This window comes from Myotis yumanensis, unplaced genomic scaffold, assembly GCF_028538775.1.
Source record: "Myotis yumanensis isolate MYYU_CA2020_CCGP unplaced genomic scaffold, mMyoYum1.0.hap1 SCAF_1, whole genome shotgun sequence".
Classification (NCBI taxonomy): Eukaryota; Metazoa; Chordata; class Mammalia; order Chiroptera; family Vespertilionidae; genus Myotis; species Myotis yumanensis.
Genome location: NW_027223752.1, coordinates 220,765,878 through 220,785,977, shown reverse-complemented (window position 1 = coordinate 220,785,977; position 20,100 = coordinate 220,765,878).

Below are 20,100 nucleotides of genomic sequence, written 5' to 3'. Positions count from 1 at the left end.
TTAGCTTTTCCTTATCTGTGAAGCTCTTTATCTGACCTTCAGTTCTGAATGATAGCTTTGCTGGATAAAGTAATCTTGGTTGTAGGTTCTTGGTATTCATCACTTTGAATATTTCTTGCCATTCCCTTCTGGCCTGCAAAGTTTCTGTTGAGAAATCAGCTGACAGTCGTATGGGTATTCCCTTGTAGGTAATTGAGCCTCTTTCTCTTGCTGCTTTTAAGATTCTCTCTTTGTCTTTTGCTCTTGGCATTTTAATGATGATGTGTCTTGGTGTGGTCCTCTTTGGATTCCTTTTGTTTGGGGTTCTCTGCGCTTCTTGGACCTGTAAGTCCATTTCTTTCTCCAGGTGGGGGAAGTTTTCTGCCATTATTTCTTGAAATAGGTTTTCAATATCTTGCTGTCTCTCATCTTCTGGCACTTCAATGACTCTGATATTAGTCCGCTTAAAGCTGTCCCAGAGGCTCCTTACACTATCTTCACACTTTCGGATTCTTTTTTCATTTTGCTTTTCCAATTGGGTGTTTTTTGTCGAATCTTTGTTTTGATTCTTGTGCTCCTCTGGTCTGCTATTGGGTATAATATTCTTTATTTCAGTCCGTGTATGCTTACTTTCTAATTTCTTTATCGTAGCATCAAGGGTCTCATTAGTTTTCGTGAGGCTCTGCACAAATTTATGGCAAGCCCTCAAAATTGCGATTCTTAGCTCCATATCCTCCATTTCTGTCATGTTTTTTTGTCTCCGCATCTTTTATGCTTTCTTGGTGCACCCCCTTGTGGTCTCTGTGCGCAGTCTTGTTCTAGCCAAGCCTTAATTGTTGTAGTTAACACTAGAGGGATTTGACCACCAGGCCGACTGGCCATCATGCTAAGGATTTTACTCTAAATTATTTGTTTCAGTCTTTACAATGTATCTGCTAAGTAAGTATTATTGCAGACATTTCATAGATAAGCATGCATCTATTCAAATGATTACCTAGCTTGTCTGATAATGAATGAGTTCAAGGTCAACCAGAAATTGAGCCTACAGCTGCCTGATGCTGAAGCTCAGTCATCTAACTATTCTGTTTTTTATTAATGTGACTTAAACTAACACTAACATCCAGATTTTTTTTTTTTGGTTAACTCAGGTCTAAATATGAAGTATTGAATTAATTGTTAAATTAATTTTTTGATTTGTCAGTAGATTTACTAATAATGTTATATGTAGAGCTGCCATGGTTACAATCACACACACATGATTTGTAGCCTAAAGCTTTTATTCCAGAAAATTTTTTTTCAAAATAGCTATACAAGTTCACCAATAAATTGTTGTAATTAATCTAATTTTTAAAAACTTTTACAAAGCATTCAAGAGTTCATCTTAACCTGCATTACTAGTGAAGTCTAAGTATAAAATTCTAAGAATTTTTATGGCTTTCTACTTTTTAAATTTTATTTTCTGATTCTCTCTAATTCTATATTTGTAGCTACCTTGTATCAGCACATTCAAACAGCAAATTTATTTATAGTAAACTTATGAACCTGATGGAGCTGTTCTCCTAATTATTGGTTTGTGCATTTATATATCTTTCTTAAGTCACCAGAAGCCATTTTAAAAAATATATATTTTGATTGATTTGAGAGAGGAAGTAAAAGGGAGAGAGAGATAGAAACATCAATGATGAGAGAGAATAATTGATGGGCTGCCTCCTACATGCCCCCTTCTGGGGACTGAGCCAGCAACCCAGGCATGTGCCCTTGACGGGAATCGAACCCAGGACCCTTCAGTCCGCAGGCTGAGGCTCTATCCACTGAACCAAACTGACTAGGGCTGGAGCCAATTATTTTTAATCGTCTAATATCACCTACGTGTTTTAGATAATACTCATTCATGATCATAAAAGCTTGTGCCTTAGCACAAGGTAAAAGAAAAAAAAAGCTTTAAATAATTTATTCTCCAGTAAATTATCATGTTGTTTGTCTCACTTGATTTTACTCACTTTTGTCATTGAAAATAGTTGGGCAAATACATTCTCACGCCTGTCTACCTTTGCCCTGCACTTGAAATATATAGTCCTCATATGCTGTCAGTTACACCTCTGTGTCCTTTCAATATACACAGCGAACCCTAAGCCTCACATATCTATGAACAGAGTCAACGTCTGTCATCCTTGTTACTCACCACACAGGGATATTGCTCGAGGGAGGCAGTAACATTGCTGCTCCTTAGTTTCTATCTGCCTGGAAGTAAGCCGTTCACAGAGAAGAATTATGTTGGATTCCATTTGCTTGTCAGCTTTGTCACATCCTGCTCCTCTGGCTACATATTTTGTGATTCCGTTTTCATCATTTTCTGCTGATTATATTATTGAGAGTCCTTCCTACAGTGACAGTTTCTGTTTGACATTAATTCTAACTATGGATCTGAGCTTGGAGACAATTGTGAAAATTTGAGAAGGGTACTGTTCTTTCAGCATATACAATTTTCTTATAAATTAGAAGTTCGTAGCATAGTTAGAAATGACCCAAAATTGGACACTGTGTTTATTTTGGGGATTACAAAATTACACAGGTAATTTTCACTGAGTTAGTGTTAGATTTTGTAAATTATTCTGCAATCAATTTTGGCATTATATAACTAACTTTTGGTTAACTTGTTCTAACGTGTATGCTAGAGTAGAATAGAACAGAGTCAGCTATGAGGAAGTTCAGATTGCTGAACTTGGCATTTCCACCCTATATGGTAATAAGATTAAGCACTCCAAATACTCTTATTTCTTAGAAATTCTGTAAAAATTTAAAGAGAAGATGTCAGGACCTTCTAAAAGCCAATTCCGTTTTAGTTGATTAGAGATTGACGTTGCATAAAATGGACATTATTATAGTATGTTTTTTTATGATGTGATTTTTCATTTGGTTCTGAGCATTTGCAACATTATTTTAAAGGCATGCTATATGAAAACAAGTTGTTATCATCTACATAAATCTTAAAAACACTATGTTCAAAAATAACAAAAGAACGGCACAAGACAAGTCCACTTCCTGTGTCACTAAGCCCCTATAAATCTTTCCCAGACATAATACTCATGTCTGCCTTTTTTTATTTGATTGCTTATTTTGCTCCTTTCCTTCATGCCCCGCTCTTTGTTAAACTGAAGGCATACTAAGCAGTAGTGTTTCATAAAAATATCACACCTTAACACTGAAACCAAAATGTGCGGTGTTTGAGTCCGAGTTCCTTGTCTCCTATAGTCAAAGAATGAAGTAGCGAACAAAAACAATTAGTGGAACCAAAGTTCAGTGAGAGAAGCCAGTCCTGGAAAAAGTGTAGCTGGGGTTCCAGGAGCAGGCCAGTATCTAGAGCTTCTTTTCCATGTTATACTCGGGACTAGTTTAACTCCCAAGCTGATAAAATCTATTAGCCCATGTGTGGAGGCCCCCATGGCCATAAGCCACATGAGCACAGTGGAGCGCATCTCCTCCATAGGAACTTCCAGTGCACCAGGGAGAAAATGGAAGCACAAGTGCTTTTTGTATATGTGCTTGTTAGTTCCTGATTGGTTCTCTCAAAGAATTTTGCCTTAGCAACCACCTTGGGATTGGTGTATATGCCTTACTGTCTTATGATTGGCTACCTGCAAGCTGCCTGTCTTAGTAGCATTCATTCATTTTAAAGCTCATGTCTCCCACGCTCGCCCTTCCTTCCCTGATTAGTTGGATTGTCCTAGTAATTTCTCCCAGTTGGGTCCCCCAATTCTATCTCTGCCCCCTTGCTCCCGCCCTTATCTACCTAGCTTCTTACTCCTCAACATGATTTTGCCTTGATGCTGGATTATTTTCCTTAATACAGTTTATTGGGTCTTACATGCAAAGAGGCCCTTATGGTTGGAAAACCCAAGACCTTAAAATTTTGCACTTTATTTCTTTCCAGCAAAATAGATATCGCTGTGTTGGTCTATTCCATGTAATGTTATGCTATAAGCAGTTAAGAACAAACTGTGCACCCTAGTATGCTGGCTTTACAACCACTGAGACTTGAGTCTGAGCTGTTAGGTTTCATGAACAAGGCAGGAGTAAACAAACGGAAATAAAAGTTATTACTGCGAAAGTAACAAAGCTTTTGACAAACAAGTTGGGTCCCAGAAAGGGTTATCCCAGAAGCTCAATAGTCTAGGGGTTTAAACTTCCTACACTTGCCTCCTATTAGCTCTTTCAAAAAACACTGGCTAATCTCCTTTTGCCTTCATCTCCCGGGTTTTAGTTCAGGAGGAAGGGCAGCTGTATGGTACATTCTACCAATCTTGTTCACATCCTGACCATCTGACTCATCTCCCCTTTATCTACCACCTTCCCTCCTTGAGGCCCTTTCCGTAAACTGCCTGATCCCATCTAAATCCTCACCACTATTCTAAAGGTATAGACTGAATAGGTACTGGTTCTGACTTCTAAAGTAAGGGAAGTAACAGGTTTTCATCAACCTAGTTAGGGCCAGCTATTTCCCTGTTGCCTGCCTCCCAATTGCCTACCCAATGCCACCTACTTTAGGTGATATTTAAAGAGAACTCCCCTTCAAATTACCAATTTCTATCTTAATTAGTGTAGCCCTAGCTAATGCAATAAGGAAAATTAAAGGTCTTTTTTTTTCTGATGTTCCTGGACTTTGGTTGCTTTTTCTCCACAAGATTATTAAGGGAAACAGAATCATTCCATGTCTTAGCCCCTCCATCACTGTCACTGCAAGTGATACGGAATTTTTGGACTGGAACCCAGACTCTTTTTCCACTGGAGTTGAAGAATGAATCCACGGACAGAGGGTAGTATAGCAAAGGTGGAGATTTATTGAAGAACAAGCACAGACTCCCACATGGGGAGAGGGAAAGAGTCCCACAGAATGGACATCCACGTGGGGAGGGGGAAAGGGTCCCACTGAGTTCCTTTACCCAATAGCTTATAAAGGCTGCAGATCTTGGTGCCTTGATATCCCCTCTGATTGGTCACTATCCCCTCAGACCGGTTACTGTAATAACTCCTGAGCTCAAAGGTAAATAACCCCCTCTCCTCCTTCCTTATTGTCCTTCCATTCCTTCTGGGCTTTCTTCCTCCTTCTTTATTTTGTAAATATAGACCTTTCTTGGCTACTTCCAGTTCCCTTGTCTTATGGAAATGTAACTGCACCAGGCTTCCTTGTGTTATGGAAATGTACCTTCTCCCAGTCTGTAGCCCTGTGTTTTTTCATGGACTCCAGTTCTAAAAATTCCCTAAGCCTGCCTATATTCCCCTAAAGTTCCTGTTTCACAAGTAATCTGCTGAAAAGAGGAAAGGAAAGTAAGATGAAAGTGCATGCACACACACACACAAGTTCCTTGGCCTATAAATGTTTCATTTCACATTATCTCACATCTCATTGGTAATAATTCACCATCTGACCCACCAGAAATATAGAATCTGAATAGACAGCTGTTTCAGGGTAATAATCCCACAGTATGGATGGAGTAGTGAAATGTTAATAAACTGCAATTCTGTGTAGCAGATAAGTGTGGGATGGAGTTGTAAGTGTGAAGAAAGTGTTGCATTTTGTGCTGAACAGGAAATAATCAATACCATACTATATATACTATTTGAAAAATAAACTGTAAATGAAAATATATTTCTTCCATATAAATGAAAATATTAAAGCAAGGGAAACAATATTACCAACTTCATAAGGTTGTTGTGAGAGTTAAATAGGCTTATAATGCAATTTTACATATATGAGCTGAAAGGGCGAGGGCTAGGTCCTCCATCTTGCCCCAGGGTAGGGGCTACGTCCTACTCTCCTACTCAGCTAGCCACACCCAGGCGGCAGAGCACAGTCCTTTCTCCTCCCCTTACTCCAACCCCCGCTATAAAATCCCCGTCTCTATGCGGGGTTCGGTCTCTCGGCCACTTGGCTTGCCATTGTGTCGGCGAGTCTGGTGGACGGGGAGCTCAGCTAGCTTGAAATACAGATTCTTATGCTTTTGCATCGAACTGGCTGGCTCCCTGATGTTGGTTTCTTGGGAATCTTGAAATCTGGGCATAACATGAGCTATAATTATTTACTGTAATTCCCTTTTTCTTATTACTATCAATGCAAGTTAAAGCTTTACCATATATGTGTATATATATGGAAAGAGAGTGACCCTAACTATATTTTGAATATTGTTATATAATAATATTCAGTCAAATCCTATAAAATTGTTATTTTTAAAGGTAAAAATTGTTCAAATATAAGCAAGTACTTGTCAGTCAGATCAAATGTGATAGGCAGAACATATTGACTCCATGGCCTTTACTCACTGCAGTTACTACTATAAATGTGTAAATGTGCTACTTTACATAATAAAATATACCAGCTTAGGCAGCTTGGAGTTGACAAAGGAGAGAGGAGTTAGACTGGCTGGTCTGACTGAGTGGAAGTTACACTTAATGAGACTTAAGTCTGGAAGTTACAACTTCAGACACCCCAAAGTATAGCTGAATCCCCACCAAGGGCATTCACAACCCTCTCTCCACCCTCTTCCACCTGAGGAGATAGATGGAAGCTAGGTAGTGAGGAATTGGGACCATGGGGAGGTGGGAGGAAATAAAACCTGGGAAGCCAACTCAGTAGAGTTACTAAGGCACCAATTGGGCAGGGAAGGAAGGGCCTTGCTAGAGGCATGGACTTTAAAATGTATGGATATTACTAAGACAGGCAGCATACAAATAACCAATCACAAGGCAGTAAGGCATAGAAACCAATCCCAAGGTCTTTACTAAGGCATAATTCTTTGAAAGAACCAATCAGGAACTAGCAAGGCTGTATCCACCCCCTAGGTTAAACATTGCGTGCTTCCTCTCACCTTCACTTCTCCCCTGGCACACAATGGGTTCCTGAAGTTCTTTGGCCAAGGAACACATCCGTGTGTCCACATGGCTTATGGCCATGTGGGACTCTACACACGGACTAATAGACTTTAATTCAAATTAATTAATGCTTTAATGCTCTCAATAAACTTCAGTTCCACTAATCGTTTTTTTCCCCCCCACGATTTCATTCTTTGATTTTTCAAGACAATGAACTCAGACTCAAACACCCCACATTTTGGATCCACACCCATATCCCTGCCCCACCACATGGATAGGGATAAAAGATCAGCTTTCCAATCTCTTGGGGGGAGGGCACCAGTCCACTCACCCACCGTGACTCTGGGGAGAAGAATAAACAATTAAGGGTAAATTCCTCTGCTAGGTGCCTGTGCAGTAGAAACAAAGATGGCTCAGAGGGATGTAAGCATATGCTATAAGCATATGCACAGTAGAAACCAGAGGATGAAACAAAACTTTGAGTTCTGTGCAGAAAGAACAAAGATGGCAACATAAACAGGCAGAACCTAGTCTAAGAAAATCTGGGAAATGATCAGATTAGATAAGGGACATGAAACCCCAGAAGATCCAGAAAAGGGATTGGTTAGAGGGAGAGCCCAGTACAAGCCTACGGAGAGCCAGGAAAGAGATTGCTTAGTTTGAAAGAAAGCCTGCTCTCTCCTAAGCCCAAGGTAATAGAATCAAAGCTTTACAAAAAAAACATCTCAGCATGCTTTCGTTTGTCCAAGTGTGTTCTCTCACATGGCTCCAAACGCAAGTCCAATGTGGGCCCAAGCACAGGCATGGATGCAGCAGCACTGAGCCAGCAGAGCGCACCCCTGAGCAGAGACTGCTGGACCACCACACCTTGCACCTGCGTGTAGTTTTTGGACACCCTGATTAACACTCACATGCTCTGAGTGGCCGTGGACTTCTGGTGTATTCTGAATGGAGCCTTCACACTCTATTTGGCCTTGAGCATCCCACATACTCTAGACAGAGGTGGGTAGGTGGGTAGGGGCTGGGAGTAATGGGGGAAGGGAGGGAAAATGGCAGATATCTGTAATACTATCTGTAATAGTAAAAAATACATTAAAATACATAAATAAATAAATACATACATACATACATACATACATACATAGTGTTAACAGAGTCTTAATGGCCAATCTTTGTTGAATACATGTGTAGCAATTTTTTGATCACTATTTCTAATATACTACACAAAATCTTGAGTTGTGATTTTTCGACAACTAAGTGCTCTATGAAATACACATATGTATTAGACATTTTAACATGTGTTAAACATTTCTTTTAATGTTGCCATCATGACCTCAATGAGGAATGTCAAAAATGCATTGTTACTTGGTAATTTTTTAAAAATGGCTATCACTTACTTTTTAAATATTTGTCATTCTTTTTCTTATCACTCTCTGTCATCACTATAATTTTAGTGCCTATAAACATTAACTGAGATTAATTTACTTAAGATTTAATTTTTAATAAAATGCTTTTCAAAAGAAGACTTGATGGCATTCTTAAAAATTTTAGAGGCCACATTTTTAAACCACTGATTTCATGTCTTGAAATGTTTTATATGTTTAATTTTGAGATGTTATTTTTTGTTTGTTTGCTTCACATTTTAACACTTTCATCTAGCAACTATTAGGATTAGTTTGTTTTCGCACTGCTAGTTCAAACTTTTTGCTCTCAAATGTACACTGAGTTTTTTTGCAAAAGAATACTCTATAACAATGTTTATAAAGGGAACAAATGAAAACATTCTAAAAACTTGCTAACAGGAAATTGATTTACTATATCATTTTACATGAACATTATGAACTACTATATTTTATTGTTGTTGATATGGAATGCTCAGGTACACAATGAATTAAGAACAGAAGGCAGAGTATGATCTTAATTTACATTAAAATGTTAAACATGTATAAACACATACTTTTGAAATAAATTCATAATAAGATTATAGAAATAAAATAAACATAATTATTCTCCATTCTGGAAAAAAAAAGAATGAGGTGATTCTATATAGGTAAAGAATAAAATGTGTGCTTTATTTTGTATTTTCAGGTATTATTTGAATCTTTTCTAATAAAACCAGTATCAATAGTAATAGCAGCTAGCTTTTATTGGTAGTATATTAAATCACAAGTTTTCCAAATTCCAAATATTACCTCATTTAATTTTCATAAATACTCTATCAGATACTCACTAGCATCTTTTTTTAATAAAAGAAACTGAGGCACAGAGAAGTTGAGTAATTCATCTGATGTCCATAAAGCTAGTGTTTCAAAAAGAATATGAATCCAAGAGATATTGGACTGGTTTGCTTCATCACTACATTTCATGTAGTACACGTGTCACTTGAATACATTACAGAAATTTCAGGAAACCAGCATTAATCTTACCATCATATAATACTGTAATTTTTTTAAAATAATACTATGCACATTGGTTTGAATTCATGATTAATGTTTGTCCTGCTTTGTTTTAAACAGAACTTTTTGCTCATTCTTGGCAATGATCATATTTAATTAGAATTATTTTTAATTCAACACCTTTGTTCCTGTTAGCCAACCTACTTATGCAAATACTTTCCCAACTTATCTAAAGAAAAGCAAGAAAAACAATTATAATACATGCTAATGGGAAGGGTTTTGATGAATTCCAGGTTTGTGGCTTGGTTGCCAGGAAGAATGATCACTTAGTGAATTATTATTGTATAACTATAAAAGTTGCTTCTGTCTAGTATTACTTTTCCATCAGAATTAAAACATGTTAGATATAAATCTTCATTACTTTTTGAAACTTCAAATACTACTTTCATCATATTCCAAATTTGATTCCTTAATAACGTGAAATTCATATGGGTCTTTCTAATATTTTGAAAATTTCCCCATATTCCCTCAACCTTACCTCTTTACTTTTGTTTTCCCATTGCAGATTCTGTGCTCCAGCCAGACTCCCTTCACTGATTTCCCTGCATATCACTTGCTCATTGCCACCTGCAACTAATTCAACAAGCAGATGGTCTTTATGAGACAGTGCTAGACATCATTGTGCATGTGATTTTTGCCCACTTGCTATTCTTCTGTCTCTTTCTCTGAGCTCCAGCTCCCTTTCAAATTTCTCCAAGATCTTGTTTTAATCAGATATTTCTAACTATTCACACTCTCCTTCTAAATGCCTCTGGCACTCAGAGTGTGGTTTTCACCTTGTATATTTGCACTCTGCTTTGTGAACATGTGGAGACAGCTAAGGAGCCATGGTCTTTATGAATAACTAGTTCATATGTTTATGAAAAACAGAGACTTTATATCTCCCAACCATGATCCCTACATACTGTCCCATCTAGTGGACAATCAGTAAATGGTATTTGACTACCTCATGAATCGAGATTGAAATGGAATCAATAAAAAAGAGAAAAGTATAATATATGATGCATGAAAATAACCAGAAACTCAAGAGGAGGGGGAAAAAAAAGAACTCAAAACAGAAAAGGAGACTAAATAGAAGGGGTTGGATGACACAATCATGGCAAATGAACTGTCCATACCCTTAGCTAAATAGGATTGAACAAGAATTGTGAAGAGATTTCTATCCCACATGATTATTAGCTGCATAATTTTTAAAGATACTGCCCTTTGTTTTACGTAGATGATAATCAGTTAGACTTTATAAGCAAATGCTGATTTCTAAGTTCTAAAAAAAAAACAACAAGGTGGAATATTCTACATACATTCTTTTACTATTTTCAATATAATATTATACCATTTAAACTGTACTTGAATGTACTTCTGAGCTTAATAAACCTATGTGGTGCCAAAGTCAATCTAAGATTTACTTAAAATTTAATTTAGAGGCTAATTTAATAACTCAGCATGAATCTTAATTTTGCAGATTTACTTCATTACCAGAACCCAATAGGATACTTTATAATCAAGTAAACAAAATCTAGGAATTATTTAAAACATCAAGGAGCACTGGAAGAATCTGTCCTGTCTAGATCAGTTTAGCTTGGCTGCATTGTTTATATGAACATTGATATTGAATGTTTTATTTAAAAAAACAAAAGATAGAAAGTGAGTTGATGATAGATTTATTATAAAAATGATTCGATTTTACATGGAAATGCTGATAGTAACTGTATGGCATATAAAATAGTTTATTGGAAAAACTAAGCACAAAAAAACTGTTAGTTGGCTAACATAAACTGTGTATACTTAAAAAAATGTTTAATTTTTATACTTTCCTAACACTAGATATTACATAGAAAGTATCAGTCTCTTAATAAATCTACCACCTGGATATGCCATAACAACATCAAAATTAAGTGTTGGAAACTAACAATTGCCTCTATTTTTAACCTTGTCCCCTTCATGGATTTATATTATAATTCACTAAGTGATCATTCTTCTTGGCAACCAAGCCACAAACCTGGGATCCATCAAACCTTTTCCATTAGCATGTATTATAATTGTTTTTCTTGCTTTTCTATAGATTTTTCTTACAGACTTCTTTCGATTTGGTTGATAGTGTGAATGAAACCAGAAATCACAACTGCAAAATGGACTAAGACTCCCAAAAACACTCAGAAAAACTCTCAAAACTATAACAAATTAAACCAGGATATATATCACAGACTGAATTCAAATTCCATTACAACACTTTGCTCAGAAACATATTTCTAAGATTAGACCACAAATAACCCGAATTAGTAGTGACACAGTTCAGACTCACATATTTATTTATTTATTTATTTATTTATTTATTTATTTATTTATTCATTCATTCATTCATTTATTTATTTTTAATATATTTTATTGATTTTTTACAGAGAGGAAGGGAGAGAGATAGAGAGTTAGAAACATCGATGAGAGAGAAACATCGACCAGCTGCCTCCCGCACATCCCCCACTGGGGATGTGCCTGCAACCCAGGCACATGCCCCTGACCGGAATCGAACCTGGGACCCTTCAGTCCGCAGGCCAACGCTCCATCCACTGAGCCAAACCGGTTCCAGCCAGACTCACATATTTAATAGAAGCACTAATTTCTACAGCAATTTTCCTAGTTGACTAATCCTTGCTAAGACTACCCCCCCAATCTAAAAACCCTGATGTACTTTCTCCAACTCTCCTCTTTTGAGAAACTTTACAATTTTTTTTTTATTATAGTGTCCTTTGCTTCAGCAAATTGAAAGATTTTTTTTTTTTAATGGTGACCATGTTCATTGTAGTCTTTGCCTGGAATTTCTTTTTAATTATTTTTATAATTCTAATTCTATGATAAAATTCTTTATCTAATCATATATTTTCTTGAGCTTATTAAGCACAGTTATTTTACATTTAGACTCTATGTCTGATACTTTTAAAATCTGATTTACCTGTCAATATATGTTTACTGTTCATACTTTATATTTAGATTTTGTTTTATGAAATCTAACTTTTTTTTTTGAGATGTAACGTATTCTTCAGAAAAATTGTACAGGTATTATATCATATTGTTTTCCTTTAGAGGAAGTTCCACCAGAAAATTATAGTGGGAGGATAATTTCAATCCAATTAGTGTTAGAAATGCTCTCAACAATGTCTCGGGAATGAGACAAACACTCAAAACTGAATGGGCAAGGCAAATTTACTTCTGCGCAGAAGGGTGCTCCTGCCAGCTGCAAATCATGGGCAAAAGCACACCGAACGGGAATTCCATCAGGTTTTATTTCCTGACACAGGGTCTGCCCTGACCCTCACTATGATCTCTGACCTGATTGGCCAGGGTTCAGAGCTTGGATTTCCATTATTGCCTGATTGGCTAATTCAGAGGAAGAGGAAGGTAAGGTAGAACCTAAGGTGGCAGCCACTTGAGATCCTGCCAAGATCTCAGAGCCTAGATGGCGGCCCCTGAAAGAATCCTAAGGTCATATCAACTTGGTGGGATCTAAGATGGCCCGAGCTCCTTTCTTTGACAGAAAAGATCACTGGTTCACTCTCACATTAGTTACCTGGATTTTGATTTGCAGATGTTGCAATATTCTTTCTACTTCTGTTTTCTTCTTACTCTCAGAATATACACTTCCAGGCTTTCTACTGAGAGCCCAGGGAGTTTAAGAGTACCTGTTTTCTTTAGCACGTCCATACCTCTAACTTTTGTCTCCTAGTACTCAGAAACTCCTCAGAACCCGTTCTGTGTTTCAAATACATTTTCTTAACAACTTTTTTGAAGCGTTTTAGAAATCAGCCAATCCCAGGTTCTTGCAGGGCTCACCAGGCACTACAGCAGTTCTCAGCGACAGAAGTGTTTATAGTAGGAAGGAAGCGAAAACAGTGATCTGACCTATGAGACAACGAAATAGGTATCTAACTACTTTTAATAATGTGATTCAAGTTGAGAAGAAGAGTATAATTAGAGAAAACATAGGACATCTCATGTATCTATAGGGAACATGACTTTTGTTTCTCTATACTTTAAATGCAGTCTTTTAAATTGGTTCCCCAGAATTGATAAGAACCTGAAATTAACCCGGCTTTGTATTCACTGGTTGGTGGAACAGATGTATAAATGTCACTACGCACATTGCCCGGCACGTGTGGCTCAGTGGTTGAGCCCATGACCCATGAACCAAGAGGTCACCAGTTGGAATCCTAGTCAGAGCACACGCCTGGGTTTGGGCTCCATCCCTGATCTCCAGTGGGGGCCCTGCAGGGCCCTTAAGTGTCATTATATGTACCACAGAGTTTTAGTAGTGACATTTTAAAAAAATATACTTTTATTGATTTTAGAGAGAGAGGAAGGGCGAGAGATAGAAAGATAGAAACATCAATATGAGAGAAATATTGATCAGCTGTCTGCCTCCTGCACACTCTGCATTTAAAGTATAGAGAAACAAGTCACTTTCCCTATAGATACATGAGGAGATGTCCTGTTTTCTCTAATTATACTCTTCTTCTAAACTTGAATCACATTAATAAAAGTAGTTAGATACCTAGTTCTTTATCTCATACATCTACACAATGGAATAGTATGCTGCCGTAAAAAGGAAGGAACTCCTACCATTTGCAACAGCTTGGACGATGCTAAAGAGCATTATGCTAAGTGAAATAAGTCAGTCAGAGAAAGATAAATATCACTTGATCTCACTCATTTGTGGATTATAATGAACAACATAAACTGATGAACAAAAACAGATCCAGAGACAGAGAAGCATCAAGCAGATGCTCAAACCTCAGAGTGAAGACAGGGGAGGGTGGGGGTAAGAAGGAGAGATCAACCAAAGGACTTGTGTGCATGCATATAAGCATAACCAATGTACACAGGCACTTGGGGGGTAAGAGCATGAACAGGAGTGGGGTGGGGGGAGATGGGGGGCTAAGGACACATATGTAATACCTTAATCAATAAAGAAAAAAAATCATTGGGAAAAAAAAAGTTACTACACACAATAAGAGACCCAGCCTCATATAGTATTACATGTTTTTTCTTACACTAAACTGATGATCAAATTCAAGTCTATACCTGGAGTTACACGGTCCAAGGAAGTATGCCAATGTGAGTAAACCAGAACAGAAGGATCTTTCCCCAGGGCTGGGGATCCCTGCTGTAAAGATAAGAAAGTGTGAATCAGTTAATCGTTTACAAGAGATAGATAGGAAGGATTGGTGGGCAATGCTAAGGGAGCTTTGGTTTACCAGGAATTCTCTCCTTGAATCACACAATTTCCTATCACCACTGCTTGATTTTCCCAACAGTTCCTGAACATGTTCTCCTGTAGATAGAACAGTTCCAAAAGAAGGCTAAGTGTAAGAATGATGAAAATGTAGTAGCAATGGAGAATAAATTAGCAAATCTTCTAATTTTAGAATGACAAAACAGTTCTGATTGCCCTGATGAAAGATTAATTGAAAATGATTTTGGTAGAAAAATAAGATAATTTATTGATAGGAATATGGTAATGTGAATAATTTGGTATTCACAGCAATAATTTGAGTGCTGTGGCTTTTATGCTAAAAGTTTCCCATTAGAATGAGAATCTAAAATTTTAAATGACTGGTAATGTAGTAGGAACTCATGACTACATGTCAAGATAAACCATTCTAAGGAGTCTTTTCAGGGATTCCAAATAAAATTAGACTCAGCAGGATCAAAGGGAGTCATTCAATTAGAAATATAAATAGCCCAACATAAACTCCTTTGATTTTAAATAGTTACCTAGTATTACACATCCATAAAACAGTTCTGCTGAGTTATAGTCTTGATACATAAAATAAATTCTAATATTAGGATGCTTTGGTTATTTAAGGACAGAATTCAAAATGCAGATATGAACAGCCATTTCTTACCTCTATTACCTCATATGAAAGGAGGAAATACTAAGCTCACATTTAATATTTCATTTGCAGCATAGATTGCTATAATTTGAACATTAAAATAAGGTCACCTTGAAATCAGAGCTTTGTCACTTGTCACTTTATTCCCAGTTTTTAGCACAGTGCCTGGCACATAGTCACTGCTCAATAAATGTTTAAATGAATGAAGATGATTGTATTTATTCTGTATGAGGGTGTAAAGACAAATGTGCAGCTAACTATCTATTTTATACTTGACTAGAGGCCCTATGCACAAAATTCATGCAAGGGGCTCGGCCCTCGCAGCCCTGGCTTAGTCCAGAAGGTCGTCTGGATGGTTGTTCTGCTGTTTGGTCTAATTAGCATATTAGCTCTTTATTAAATAGGATATTTTTAAAGGAAGTTTTGTGTGTATTTTTAAAAATTATGTTTTTTGTTTAATTTATCCACTGTCGCCTTAGCAGCGTTTGACACTGGTTGTGCTTTCTCCTTGGTTTAGTGTAGGCCAAAGCTGGCATTTTACTGCCCCTCTGGCTCATTTATTCCATGTTTTTCTTGCAAGATGCACATGGCATGCCAAGCTATAATAAACAAACATCTCACCATTCTATTTCAGGATTAAATGCACATTGTGGAGTTATTATTTTATATGACTCATAGAATGCCTGGCATGTTTCTAGTACTCATCAATATGAATATGAGTAGAATAATTCTGGATCAAAACAGGACTCATTGGCATAGCCATTGTCAGTGTTTCAAGGATGATTTCAAGCATAATCCTTCACTGCATGGGACCAAATAGCGAAATTAAAAGTTAAAATTACCCTAGAGTGGCCTCAGTGGTCCCAGATCTTTCTCTTGCTTCAACAGTGTTTAAATGGAACAGATTCAGGGACGCCCCTTCTTCCAGCCTCCGGCCACTCTCCTGCATCTTATCCAGTCACCACTTTCAGAACCACCTCAGAGACCAGCCAAGAGACCATTTTTTTTCTACCTTAACTCCTTATTGCCAAACAACCATGAGCTCCCAAATTCATCATAACTATTCCACCCAGGTAGAGGCTGTGGTCAATCGCCTGGCCAACCTGAACCTCTGGTCCTCCCACACCTGCCTCTCCCTGGGCTTCTGTCCCACACCTGCCTCTCCCTGGGCTTCTGTCCCACACCTGCCACTCCCTGGGCTTCTGTCCCACACCTGCCCCTCCCTGGGCTTCTGTCCCACACCTGCCCCTCCCTGGGCTTCTGTCCCACACCTGCCCCTCCCTGGGCTTCTGTCCCACACCTGCCCCTCCCTGGGCTTCTGTCCCACACCTGCCCCTCCCTGGGCTTCTGTCCCACACCTGCCTCTCCCTGGGCTTCTGTCCCACACCTGCCTCTCCCTGGGCTTCTGTCCCACACCTGCCTCTCCCTGGGCTTCTGTCCCACACCTGCCTCTCCCTGGGGTTCTGTCCCACACCTGCCTCTCCCTGGGCTTCTGTCCCACACCTGCCTCTCCCTGGGCTTCTGTCCCACACCTGCCTCTCCCTGGGCTTCTGTCCCACACCTGCCTCTCCCTGGGCTTCTGTCCCACACCTGCCACTCCCTGGGCTTCTGTCCCACACCTGCCACTCCCTTGGCTTCTGTCTCACACCTGCCTCTCCCTGGGCTTCTGTCCCACACCTGCCACTCCCTGGGCTTCTGTCCCACACCTGCCTCTCCCTGGGCTTCTGTCCCACACCTGCCTCTCCCTGGGCTTCTGTCCCACACCTGCCTCTACCTGGGCTTCTATCCCACACCTGCCCCTCCCTGGGCTTCTGTCCCACACCTGCCTCTCCCTGGGCTTCTATTCCACACCTGCCTCTCCCTGGGCTTCTGTCCCACACCTGCCTCTCCCTGGGCTTCTATTCCACACCTGCCTCTCCCTGGGCTTCTGTCCCACATCTGCCTCTCCCTGGGCTTCTGTCCCACACCTGCCTCTCCCTGGGCTTCTATTCCACACCTACCTCTCTCTGGGCTTCTATTTCCACCACAGCGATGTGGCCCTGGAGGGCACAGGCCACTTCTTCTGTGAGTTGACAGAGAAGAAGCATGAGGCCTCTGAGCTTCTCTTAAAGTTGCAAAACCAGCATGGTGGCCACATTCTCTTCCAGGAAGTGCTGAAGCCTCCCCAGATAAGTGGGGTGAAACTCAGGACACCAGGGAAGCCACCTTGGCCTTGGAGAGGAACCTGACCCAGGTCCTTGTGGAGCTGCAGGCCCTGGGTTCTACTTGCACAGACCTTCAGCTCCATGACTTCCAGGAGCACCACTTCCGGGATGAGGAGGTGAAACTCCTCAAGAAGATGGGCAACACCTAACTCACCTCCACAGGCTGGGATAAGTGAGTGTGTCTTCAAAAGGCTCATCCTCAAGCACAACTAGGAGCTTTTGGAGCCCAGAGGCCTTTGAGGGGCCCCTCTGAGTCCCCCTGGTGTCTGGCTTTTGCCTGAGCCTTTCTCTGAAACCACTAGCCCAGTGATGGCGAACCTTTTGAGCTCGGCTTGTCAGCATTTTGAAAAACCCTAACTTAACTTTGGTGCCGTGTCACATATAGAAATTTTTGGATATTTGCAACCATAGTAAAACAAAGACTTATATTTTTTATGTTTATTTTATATATTTAAATGCCATTTAACAAAGAAAAATCAACCAAAAAAATGAGTTCGCGTGTCACCTCTGACACACTTGTCATAGGTTCGCCATCACTGCACTAGCCAGTCCTTCAACCATCTGGAGCCCTCTCCCATGCATTGGACCAAATGAAAACAATAAAGATTTTAGCAGCAAATAATAATAATAATAATAATAATAATAAAAATTCCCTAGAATCTTGTTAAGACTACATGAGTGACTACCCTTTGGAGTGACTGGCTGCTCTGTACAGGAAGACATAGAACACATTATGCCTGATATTATACTTTTTACTCCAATATATCCACATGAATTTAAGATAAACAAGTAAGGGATAGAGTAGCTGACATAGAGTCACAGGCAGAAGGCTTACAATTTTGTTTTGCCATTATCTCCTGAAATCTGAGAAAGAAAGAAAATAGGATAAATACATGACAACTCCACTTTTATCTTTACTCCCTAGTTTGAGGAAGAAACTTAAACAATGCTAAACCACATGGGAACTTCACTTAAAGAATATAACGTGCACTGGCTGATTTGGTTCAATGGATAAAGTTACGGACTGAAGGGCCCCAGGTTCGATTCCAGTCAAGGGCACATGCCTGGGTTGTGGGCTCAATTGGTGAATCTCTCTCATCATTGATGTCTTGGTCTCTCTCTCCCTCTCCCTTGCTCTTAGAAATCAATAGGAAAAAAATATATAATGTTCTTCCTCCAGATTCAGAAACTTCACTTATATTTATTTCTAATACTTATTAATAATTCCCCCTAACTGGAAGAAGAAAATAGCCAGCTGATGGTCATAAGTGAGGAACAACAGAGAGATGAGTGCATTCCAATGAGGTGGCACACACTAGATAGTACTTTGTAACTCCCAAAGAGGAAACAAGAGATTAGCTTTCTATGCCATAAGAATTCAAAGGAAAGATGGTTCGTGGTATTAGAGCATCAGGATTGAGAATGAGCTGTCACAAATCGCCACTAGCCAAGAGTGATACAAGAGATCTACATCAGGAGAGTTCTGCCATTGGGAGAGCTGGGGTCTCTGTAAGATATTCTGGAGCCACAGACACAAAGTGACGTGCTGTGGTTAGTTTTAAGTGCCACACTTAAAGTATTCCCTTTTGAACTTGTCCTCCTATAAAGAAGCTTTTCTATATTTAGAGCAAAATGAGATTATGAAGAGATGAATTTTTTTGTAGTCCAATACCTAAGTAGAGACTGAAATTAATGCTAATAGGGAAGAATGTTTGAAACTATGTTTATAATTGTACCATCTCCACACTCCAGTGACAACTTATTGTTTGTACCGCTCACTCATGTTAAAAAAGCTCTTGGAAGTGCTTTGATACCTTGAAATTATTGGGTAAAACTATATTAATTAAAACTATATTAATACATATAAGCAGGATATTAAAATTGGCTAAAATTTGTAGATACCTTGACAGTCTTATTATCTCCTGGAATGTTGACATGTAAATAAAATTGGATTGAAAGATCACAATAAAAAAAATAATCTTCTAGCTCTAGCTGGTTTGGCTCAGTGGATAGAGCATAGTCCTGTGGACTGAAGGGTTCTGGGTTCAATTCCAGTCAAAGGCACATGCCCAGTCTAAAGGCTCAATCTCCAGTAGGAGGCATGCAGGAAGCAGCCGATCAATGATTATCTCTTATCATTGATGTTTCTATCTCTCTCTCTCCTTCTCCCTTTCTCTCTGAAATCAATAAAAATATACTTAAAAATAATAATAATCTTCTATATATAAGAAAGCCTAAGCGACCATTATGACAGAATGACCAGAACAACCAGAACGATCGGATGACCAGCAGGTAGCTGTGATGCACTCTGGCCCAGACCTTGCTGCTGGGGCCCTGACAGCCCTGAATCTGGTTCACCTGCACCCCAGACCCAGACACGAGGGAGGAAGAAGCCTGATTCCTCACAGGAATCGGCCATGCCTTAGTTGTGCCTTGCTTGCTGTTGGCAATTGGGGCGGCTGGCCAGCCAACCTCCCAGGGCCCTTCCCCCCAGCAGGCTTCCCCTGCCCCCCACAATCAGCCTGATAGCCAAGGGACCCACCTGTGCATGAATTCATGCACCGTGCCTCTAGTGTTTAAAACAGGTTGAAGAGTTGAAAGGGTAGCTGCCCTCTTTAAGTCAGCCACCATGACTTGATTTCTGTAAGCAGTTACTTTGAAGAAACTTTATTTTCTGTACAAAAAGTGAAATAAAGAGGAGAAATATGA